The sequence below is a fragment of the Malurus melanocephalus genome, unplaced genomic scaffold (genome assembly GCF_030028575.1).
Source record: "Malurus melanocephalus ecotype Western Australia unplaced genomic scaffold, MMel_1.1 scaffold_212, whole genome shotgun sequence".
Classification (NCBI taxonomy): Eukaryota; Metazoa; Chordata; class Aves; order Passeriformes; family Maluridae; genus Malurus; species Malurus melanocephalus.
This window is the reverse complement of record NW_026623444.1, coordinates 978,521-987,862: the sequence shown is the minus strand read 5'-3', so window position 1 is coordinate 987,862 and position 9,342 is coordinate 978,521.

Here is a 9,342-nt window from a genome sequence, read left to right as displayed (position 1 = left end):
GTTTTTTTGCAGTAGCATCATTCATGGAGCCTGTCAGTGCAGCTGTGAAAGGCAGCACAACGTGAGATGGACCATCCATGGGGAAAAAGAGGAATTTACCTGCCTCTTTATCCTGAAGAACTGGACTTTAAACTTCATGAATGCCCTGAAAAACACCAGGCTGCACCTGAGAATTCCCTCCAAGAGAGCTCAGGCTCWGCTGTGGGTCTCTGCACGCTGAACAGCACCTGTGAGGAGAAGAATTTCAGACATTCTCCTAATTAAAACAAGGATCATTATGTACCTGAGCTTTCCCAGGCATTTTAGGAACTTCTTAGGACAGACCTGAATTAATGTCAAGGTGTCATGAGGTACTGGCATTCCTGAAGAACACGGAAAAGCCAGCCCAGGGCTGAATGAGRATTGTTCTCAGGCTGAACACAGCTCTTAATTTCTGGAAATACTTCTCAAAAAGCCTCGGGGGCTTTACATTCTGTGTCTCAGAGCTTTCCTGGGCGCAGYCATAAAAACTTTGGCAGGGGTTTCACACAAGCACAGCCAGTGCTCTGTGTGCACCAGGAAGGAGAAGCAGCTCCTTCTTGATTTGGAGTGGATTTATAGCCCTGAACAGCTCGTCTGTTTTCTTTTCCCAGGCAAGGTTACAATAGGAGACATCAGATATTTGGCAGAGATTTTTCGTGCTCACTTTTGGGAGGAATAGGTTAAAAATGGGTTAAAACTGGGTTAAAAACGGGTTAAAAACCCTCCTGGAGGAGAGCTGTAAATCAGCCCCAGTGACCTTGATAAGCCCGTGCAAACAGCAGCCCAGAGATCCCCTGGCACGGGCAGGGTTTAACAAAGTCTGTGCCTCCTGTGAGCCTCTGCTTTGGGGATCCCCTACTTGGAGTGGAAATTCATTTCTTCCTTGTRCTCTGGCTGTAAATTTGTGGGTATTTGTGGTTATTCTTGGTTATTCTGGCTGCCTGCCTGTGCTGACTCACACAAACACAAACCCTTGAGATGCCATAAACCTGGGGACCACACAAGGGTAGGGGGAACCTCCAAATTCCAGGTTTAAGGTCTTGATTCTGTGTTTAAAATCTCGATTTAAGGTTTAAGATCTCGATTTCAGGTTTAAGCTCTCAATTGCAGGTTTAAGTTCTCAATTGCAGATTTAAGTTCCTGATTTCAGTTTAAGCTCTGGATTCCAGGTTTAAGATCTCAATTTTGGGTTTAAGATTTTGATTTAAGGTTTAAGCTCTTGATTTCAGGTTTAAGCTCCTGATTTCAAGTTTAAGCTCCTGATTTCAGGTTTAAACTCCTGATTCCAGGTTTAAACTCCTGATTCCAGGTTTAAACTCCTGATTCCAGGTTTAAACTCTCGATTTCAGGTTTAAGCTTTCGATTCCAGGTTTAAACTCTCGATTCCAGGTTTAAACTGTTGATTCCAGGTTTAACACATACCTAACCCTAAGCTCTTCCATGACATTTCCACTGGCTAAACCAGACTTTTTACAGCTCTGCCAGGCCTACCACCGGCCTTTGAAAAAACCTCAATGCCTGTTGGTGGAAACTTCTATTAAAGGCTTATTTTTGTTTGTTTTGACAAACATTCCTTGGGGGTGAATCCCATCGAAGCCTGTGCCATTTCCTAGCACGTTTAGCAGCAGTGATGCCATTGCTACACTTTGTGCCCCTCTGACTCCTTTCAATATATATTTTATAGCTCAGCCAAAGCACCCAGAACTCGTGGGTGGCAGCCAATCCACCCGGGTGGCTCAGCTGGGAGGCTTTTGTGTGCTCCGTGCCAAAGCCAGGGGGGAAAATCAAGTTTCTGATCCATAACCCCACTAGACAATAGTCTCAATGGAAGGTAATTTGCAACTGCTCTGCTCCCAGGGGGCAGAAATAGTGGCCTGAGAACAGAACAGGATGTGCYGTGAGGACTGAGTATTATGCACAAGTTAAAGTACATTTCGAGTCCTCTCTGGAACGCTTGTTCCTTCCTGGGACTTCAGGGGACACCCACAATTAGGAGGTAAATCCTGACAGCCTGGAGAGCACAGCCTAAAAATGCATCAGCACTCTTGTGGACACTTGGCAAAAAAAAAAAAAAAATTAAAGAAGAGAGAGTCTAAAAAGCATCAGAGTGAAATCAGGGCGCCTCAACTTTTCATCCTTTTTTGTCCCTAAAGACACACGTCTTGCACAGCTGCTCCTCTGCTCTGAGGCCCTGCAATTTCATGCTATGGAATGAATGTTTTTCTCTGAAGCTGACCAGGACCCTTCTATTTTCTCAAAGTCACACCAAAAAATAGCTTTCTTGCAGGTTTTAAACCAATCTGTGTCTAATCTCCTGCTGTGAAGGGAGACTCAATCTTTCAGGCACCTCTGAGAGAGATGCAATTTTTCTTCTAAGCCTTCTCATGTCCACTTTCCTTTTATTCAGGCGATGGGGGAGCAGTTGGGACATCTCTCTGAAAAAATCCCAGTGTTATGGGTGTAACCCCATAACAGGCCACTTCCCTCTCATGTTCAGTTTTAGTTTGGGTGGATGATGAGCACAACAGCACCCACAAAACGGTTTCAGGGATGTTTCACAGGACTGATCCCTTCTGCCCTGGGTCACTGGGTGTCCCCAGGATTGTCCCTCTCTCACAAGACAGCAGGCTAACCTTGGAGTAGTTTCTGCTAGCCTGCTTTCCTGCAGAAGGGAGGACCTGAAGAGGCTGTTAAAGGGTTATTGCTGCTCCTTTTGGGAGCTTTTAGGGGCTGATGGATGCATCTCCTTGCAGAAACTCCGGCATTGGGTTCTCCTGTTCTCATGCAAATTGTGAAATTTCACCTCAGACAAAACCTGCTGCTCTTGCCCCATTCGGAGCCTGACAAACAGCCCGATCTCCCATCGAGGTAAAGAGTCAAGGCTACAGCTTTTGCAGCCCTATCCCGCAGCTCTATAATTTTTGGACTGGTCACGTTTGTTCGAATTAGGGACGATCTGCCTGCTCTGGGTGCGGGATGCAGGAGACCCAGTGGCCTCCTTTAAACCCTTCATTCCGAGTGTTTGAAGGTCAATCAGTGTGTGCTGATGAARTGACTCACGGGCTCATTTGTCACCCTTTGCATATCTAAGGCAAAAATTCCAAGTGTTCTCAGACAGGGATCAAGCAAGGGCTGAAGTCCAGGCGCGCTCCGGAATTGGCGGCTCCAAACCTGCCTTTCTGGGGCAGGTAATGCGATGCTAAAATCTGGATATTTTGTGAATTCTCTGCCTTAAAATCTTCTCACATTTCCCATCACCTAGAAGGGTAACATCCTCTCTGAGTCTCAACTCYTTATCTCTGCAAAGATACCCGGAAAATCGTATTTTCTGGGTGTAATCTCACAGTTCTTATTTTAAGTGTAATCCACTATTAAAGGATTGTATATTGACTAGACTTTTCTGACAAATCGGTCTGGTGCCARGAACACGAACTTTATAGCAGGATAACTTTAAATAAGAGAGTTATTTTGTATTTATAAGCTGCAGGAAAAATACATTAAACCCACCCAAATGCTGCCAACATCTACGACATGCTCAGTGGTGAGGTGCCCACCTTGTGCTGCTCTTTGAGGGATTTTTAGGCTATCCAAGCTGGGAATTATTGTTTCCCAAGCCCTGAACCTTCACGTGTTCACCAGCTGACCCTCTCAGCCCCGATAAGGCAATCGCCCTCGGGAATGAGCCTGGAGAGCTCAGGAAGGGGCAGGACCCTTGCATCACCCTGAGCAGGAATCTGAAGTTATAAACTCTCTCTGACACTTCAGCCAGCTCAAGAAGAGGTTAACTCCTCGTTTTCACATAMCAGGCACCTGGCAGCTGTGCTCAAAGGTGTGGAAATCCTCTTTATCCGGCTGGAGCAGTTCAGCAGAACCAATTCAGGGGAATTGGGGGCAGAGGTTTGTTCGGTCTTGAAAAACAGAAACTAAAACACGATCATGATTTCATTAATGTGCAGTTAATATTAACAGTTGTTACATGTACACAGACACGAGCAGAAACTAYAAAACCAGAACCATAAATAAAGGGGCAGAATAAAGGAAAATTTAAAAAATAAATCATAATGTTCCTTCCTCAAAATCATATAGGGGAGGATGATCTTGAAGTAGACTTTAAAAAATAAGACAGGGAATGAAAATATAACTCCCCCAAAACAAATACAACTCAGTTGGTTCAGATACTCGTCATCTGTTAGGCAGCAATGGAAGAGCAAAAAAAAGTGGCAGAATAAAATAAAATAAAATAAAATAAAATAAAATAAAATAAAATAAAATAAAATAAAATAAAATAAAATAAAATAAAATAAAATAATAAAACCCCTGACTACAGACACAACATGTTCATAAAATTAGCTATCAGTTGGTCAATGTCAGTTACCTGGCTTCCATTTATGCCATCCATTCTTTATTTTTTTCCTTCAAAACCTGCCCACACAGATAACAAGATAATCAGTTTTTTGCAATGACCTACCCGACCAATTAGTAACAGAGTTATAATGTTAAGATCTAAAGCACAGGCTCTGTCAGTTTTAGATTTTCATGGAAATACCGATTTGTTAAGGATATTCTCTACGATGCCCATGCAATGCTCTCACGTGGTTTTCACTGCAGCTGCACTTTGAGCAGTTTTATGTGCTGCAGCAGTGAAGATGCCAGCCCTGGCTGGTATTTATGAGCACTGTTGCTGTTATCCACACAGAAACATTTCAGAAAACAGGTCCATCACCAGCAGGAACTTGTATTAGCCGGCTTGCAGTCCTTTCCCAGGGTGGGTTCAAATTACCTTCAAAAAATTACTCACCAGGTGCTCGTGCAGGAGTCTGATGATCAATGTCCAACCAATCCCAGAGAAGACAAACACTTCCAGCTAATTTCTTTCAGCTTCACGTGAAGCTTTGGTATCTCTCAGTGTGGTTGGAATTTGATCACAAAAGATATCTATCTATGAGGAAAAAAAAATTGGTTAACCTAGCACAGGAATTTCCTCTTAAAAATGTACATGCTTAACTACAAAGTATTGGTAATTAGATGAAGTTTGAATTAAAGCATCAATTTTTCACCTCTTAGAGGAAAACTGTAATGCCATAGCTCTTGTTGACCAGAAAGGATCTGTTTTCTTGTGCCACCTTCTCTAAAGATAAGAAGTATTTTAGTTTTATTTGTCCCTTCAAACACAAGGATTCTTTACACAGGCAGCAGGCAAGCAAACACATTCTTTCTTGAGGAATTAAAGCAGCCGCTGAACCACAATAAAGAGGAATTCAGACCTAAATTAAGACTGATGAAGTAAGATTTTAGTTATTAACGAGAAAAATGCAGTAAGAGTGACGAGTGTGTGACATCCTACTACAAGTTAATAATTTTTATCCCAAGACATGGAAGAGTRGTAACTGTGATTCAGGAATAATTTCAGAAATCATCATTCTTCCTCCACTTGAAATTATATTCACAGTGCAAATAGTGCTTTCTTGAGCCACTTCAGTTAAAATTCAAAAGAAAGRCTGAGTAAAGTAACAGAACATATCAGAATCCAACTGTAAAATCCTGCCTTAGTCAAAGTCGTCTTGTGAAAAGTTTTGGACAACACATTTGGCTGCTTCCATGGCAAGCACAGGTCCCTGAGAACTGCACATGTGAACAGCACTTTCTCATAATCACAGTTAAATATATTTTTTTCTTAAATTAATCCCTGGCTTGCTGAAGAACATAAACAGATGAAACTGAGCTGCATTTTTCCTCCTTTATAACCTGCCTGATCCAATGAGCTGCATCAGTGTTTTGTTGGTGACCAATCAACGATCTACAGCTTTCTGACTTCATCTGCTCCATTTATCACGGAATTAAAACAATGTCCAATTGTTGATAAAAATCAAGTGCTTTTATACCTGCTGCAGGAGCAGGCCATAAAAGCTGAATATAAAGAGGACACTTCGTTGTTACCCTTTTATAACAGGTTAATCAACAAGTCTCCAAGCACTTTTACAAATATTTGGTTAAATGTGAATATAGCTGTTCTCCTCCTGAATATTGCATACCATTAATTCCCTTTTGCAGAGTGGGAAATGCAGGCAGATGCAAACAAATTTGCTGAAGTTATACARCAGATCTGGAGCTGAACTAGCATGGAAAGAGAAAAAAAMCAAACCYTTCTCTTCATTATTCAGACAAACAAAAGGCGATTCTTTTCAGATAGGGTTTATCTCTGGTTATCTTATGCAGCTATTTAGAAAATTCAGCTGTTTAAAAAGTCTTGTTATTTTTTTTCTATCTTTCACAGAATTATTACCAAATAAATGAAAAACAGTGATCTTCCAGGAGCTATAGAAAATAAGGTGGTTTTTTTTTTTTTAATATAAGATGGCATAGTTAACATTCAGCATTAAAAAAACTTAGAATTAAATGATCCATTGAGAAAATATGGCTCCATTAAATCAAAGTTAATTTTGTCCAAGATTACATCCAAAACATAATTTTTTGTTTCTAATTCAGAAAAAAAGTCTATTTTAAGATTTATTGTGGTTTGTTTGTTTTTATTTTACCAATCAGTATTTTTCTGTGTGCATCAGGAAGACTAAATATATTTGATTCTAATTGATATTGAAAYACAGTTCTTTCAGTGGTTGTTTAAAGCCAATCACTAAGAAGTGAGTAATTTTTCTTTTGCAACTTCATATGAAACAAAACATTTTTGAAATGTTAAGTTAAAATTGATTTGTGTTGTTTCTTTTTATGAGAACGGTGACATCATTCTGCACTGAAACTCAGATTTACTGATGCATTTTAGTTGCTTCAGACCAGGCTGGCATATGAGTAACTAAAAACCTGGTTTAATTGGCTGAGCAGTTTGGATTTGTGGCTGCTTTGTGCTACAAGTGTGAGACAAAGCTAAACTATCAGCTCTGAGGAAAAAAAAATGTCCCAAGTATCAGGAAAATATCATACAATAAATGAAAGTTGCCATTTAATTTCTATGCCATAAGGGTAGAATTATTTTAATGTGGATAACAGGTCAAATTTGTAGGTCAAATTCTCTTCTGATAAGGGAAAATGCAGCTGTATTTACATGATACACCCAGAAAAATCCAACAAAGARCAAGTATTTGAATTTTTATTTTCTCTTGTTATACAGTAACAGAGAAGAAATCCACTGAAACAACATGCACCTAAAGTGAAGGTCACTTATTATTCCTGTCTTCCCTCTGAGAGACAGCAAAGAATTTAATAATTCTGAGGTGTTGCCTCTATAGTAGAAAACTAAATTGGAAGGAAAGAAGGMAAAAATTGAAATGGAGAACCAAGAAGAGTGTGGGCAGTTTTTAGGGTTTCAATCTCTGTGGGGTTCAAACTCTTAAAATATTTTCTGAAAGCCTGGAAAAGAAGTGAGAATGTTCACAAGGACACACCTTTCTAATCTGCACGCCCATGAGACCCTCTCCTGTTTCCCAGATAACAGGGTAATTGGTTTAAGCAGTTATGTTTTTTCAGTTAATACCTGAACAAAGGACCACCTTCTGCTTCATTCAACAGCTGGAATAATAATAATAAAAAAAARGATTTTATTTGAAGATGTCTGCCCCATTTATCTTGATTTTCAACTCTACCTGCAGCAGGTAAATTTATGTGTGTGTACTCATGGTAATACCAGCCAGATGCAAATGTGCTTCCAAAGTCAACATACATTGAGTTTGAGCTTGGTTATTAAATGACTAATTATGTTCCCAGGTTTGRTGTAGTTTTATGGGTGAGTGGGTAACTGCAATTTCTGTCAACCACAAAGATCTTGCGTGGTACCAAGGGAAGAAAAAATGCATAGAGCACACCATCATTTGAATATTGGTGGTTTTTTCCCCCCACTTGTGGGCTTTAACACTCAAAATTCCCTGGAGATGGCTCCAGTTGGAATGGTAAAAGGAAGTCTTGTGCTGTAATCCCAAAGTGTCAAGGGCAAGCTCACCCTGAGGTGTTTGGAGTAGGTGCTCGGATGTTTGGCTTTAGGGAGGCTTTATCTCCCACTGCCCCGGGGTTTTGATTAAACRCAGGCAAAAATCAGAAGTGCAAGGGAGCATATGGCAAGTTGGGCATTAACCGARTGGGAAATGAGCTGTGTTGACAAAGTGCCTGCAGAAACAAAGGGAATTGTGACAAATGACCTCATTGTGGTCTTGGGAAAGCCAGGGGCAGCTACGAGAGGCAGGTACCGATCTCTTCACTCTCGTGACCGGTGGAACTTCAGGAAGCTGAGGCTGGAGGTTTAGGGTGGATATCAGGGAAAGGTTTTTCACCCAGAGGGTGGTTGGGCACTGAACRGGCTCGCCAGGGAGTAGTCACGGCCCCAGGGCTGCCAGAGCTCCAGGAAGGTTTGGGGAAGGCTCTCAGGGACARGGTGGGATTTTTGGGATGTCCTGTGGAGACCCAGGGGTTGGACTCAGTGATCKTTGTGGRTCCCTTCYAGCTCAGGATATTCTGTGATTCTYTAAATGGGTGGGCGGAGCTCCCTGATAGGACAGGGCTGAGGAGGTGCCATAGGAAGCCAAAGGTATCCGTGGTAAGATGTGCAATGTGAGTTATGCCAGGCACCTAAAAAGAGCCGTTTATTCATCMGTTTATTCAGCCGTTTATTTATTCAGATGCTGAGCACCAGTCTGTGCAAAGGTTCTCTTGCATGAAACCAAAAGAACCAAAAGAAAACATCCAAACATTGCTTTGCTGCACAAATATGAAGAAGTGATTTGCTAAGCATTTAACTTATTAATAGCTTTTTATATTAATAATATTAATAATATTGTTTTTATAATTAATAATATTGTTAATATTTGAGTGTGATACAGGTGTTTGGAGCAGTTGCTGAGACGCACAGCGTTAGGCTGGGTCACGGTGAAGCTCTCCACACCCYGAATTCTGGGCAGACACCCCTGGGCTACCCGGCAAAATCACATCCCTCTCCAGCAGACCCTGCCTGCTCCTCCCAAAACGCGCAGCCACTCGGAAAAACCAAACCCTGCCCTGCTCTCTCCTTTAGAGATTGTTTATAACCCGTTAATAAAACGAACGCTCCGCATCCCGCTCAGCCGAAGCCAGCTCTGCGCGATTTAAAACACAATTACACGCTCACGGGGCTATTTCGGGTGAGATATCAGGGCCACGGGCTCAGTCCTAAAGCAGGGAAGACAAGCTGAACAGACCAGGCAGCTTCTGGTGCCAAGAGGAGGCAATGACCCCCTCCCCAGCGCCGCCGCTCCAGCTCTCCTGTTCCTCTGACCTTTGTTAGCGAGCTGAGTTAACCTTGGGGAATATTAACCCAGGGAAAGAAAAAAGAAAAAAAAA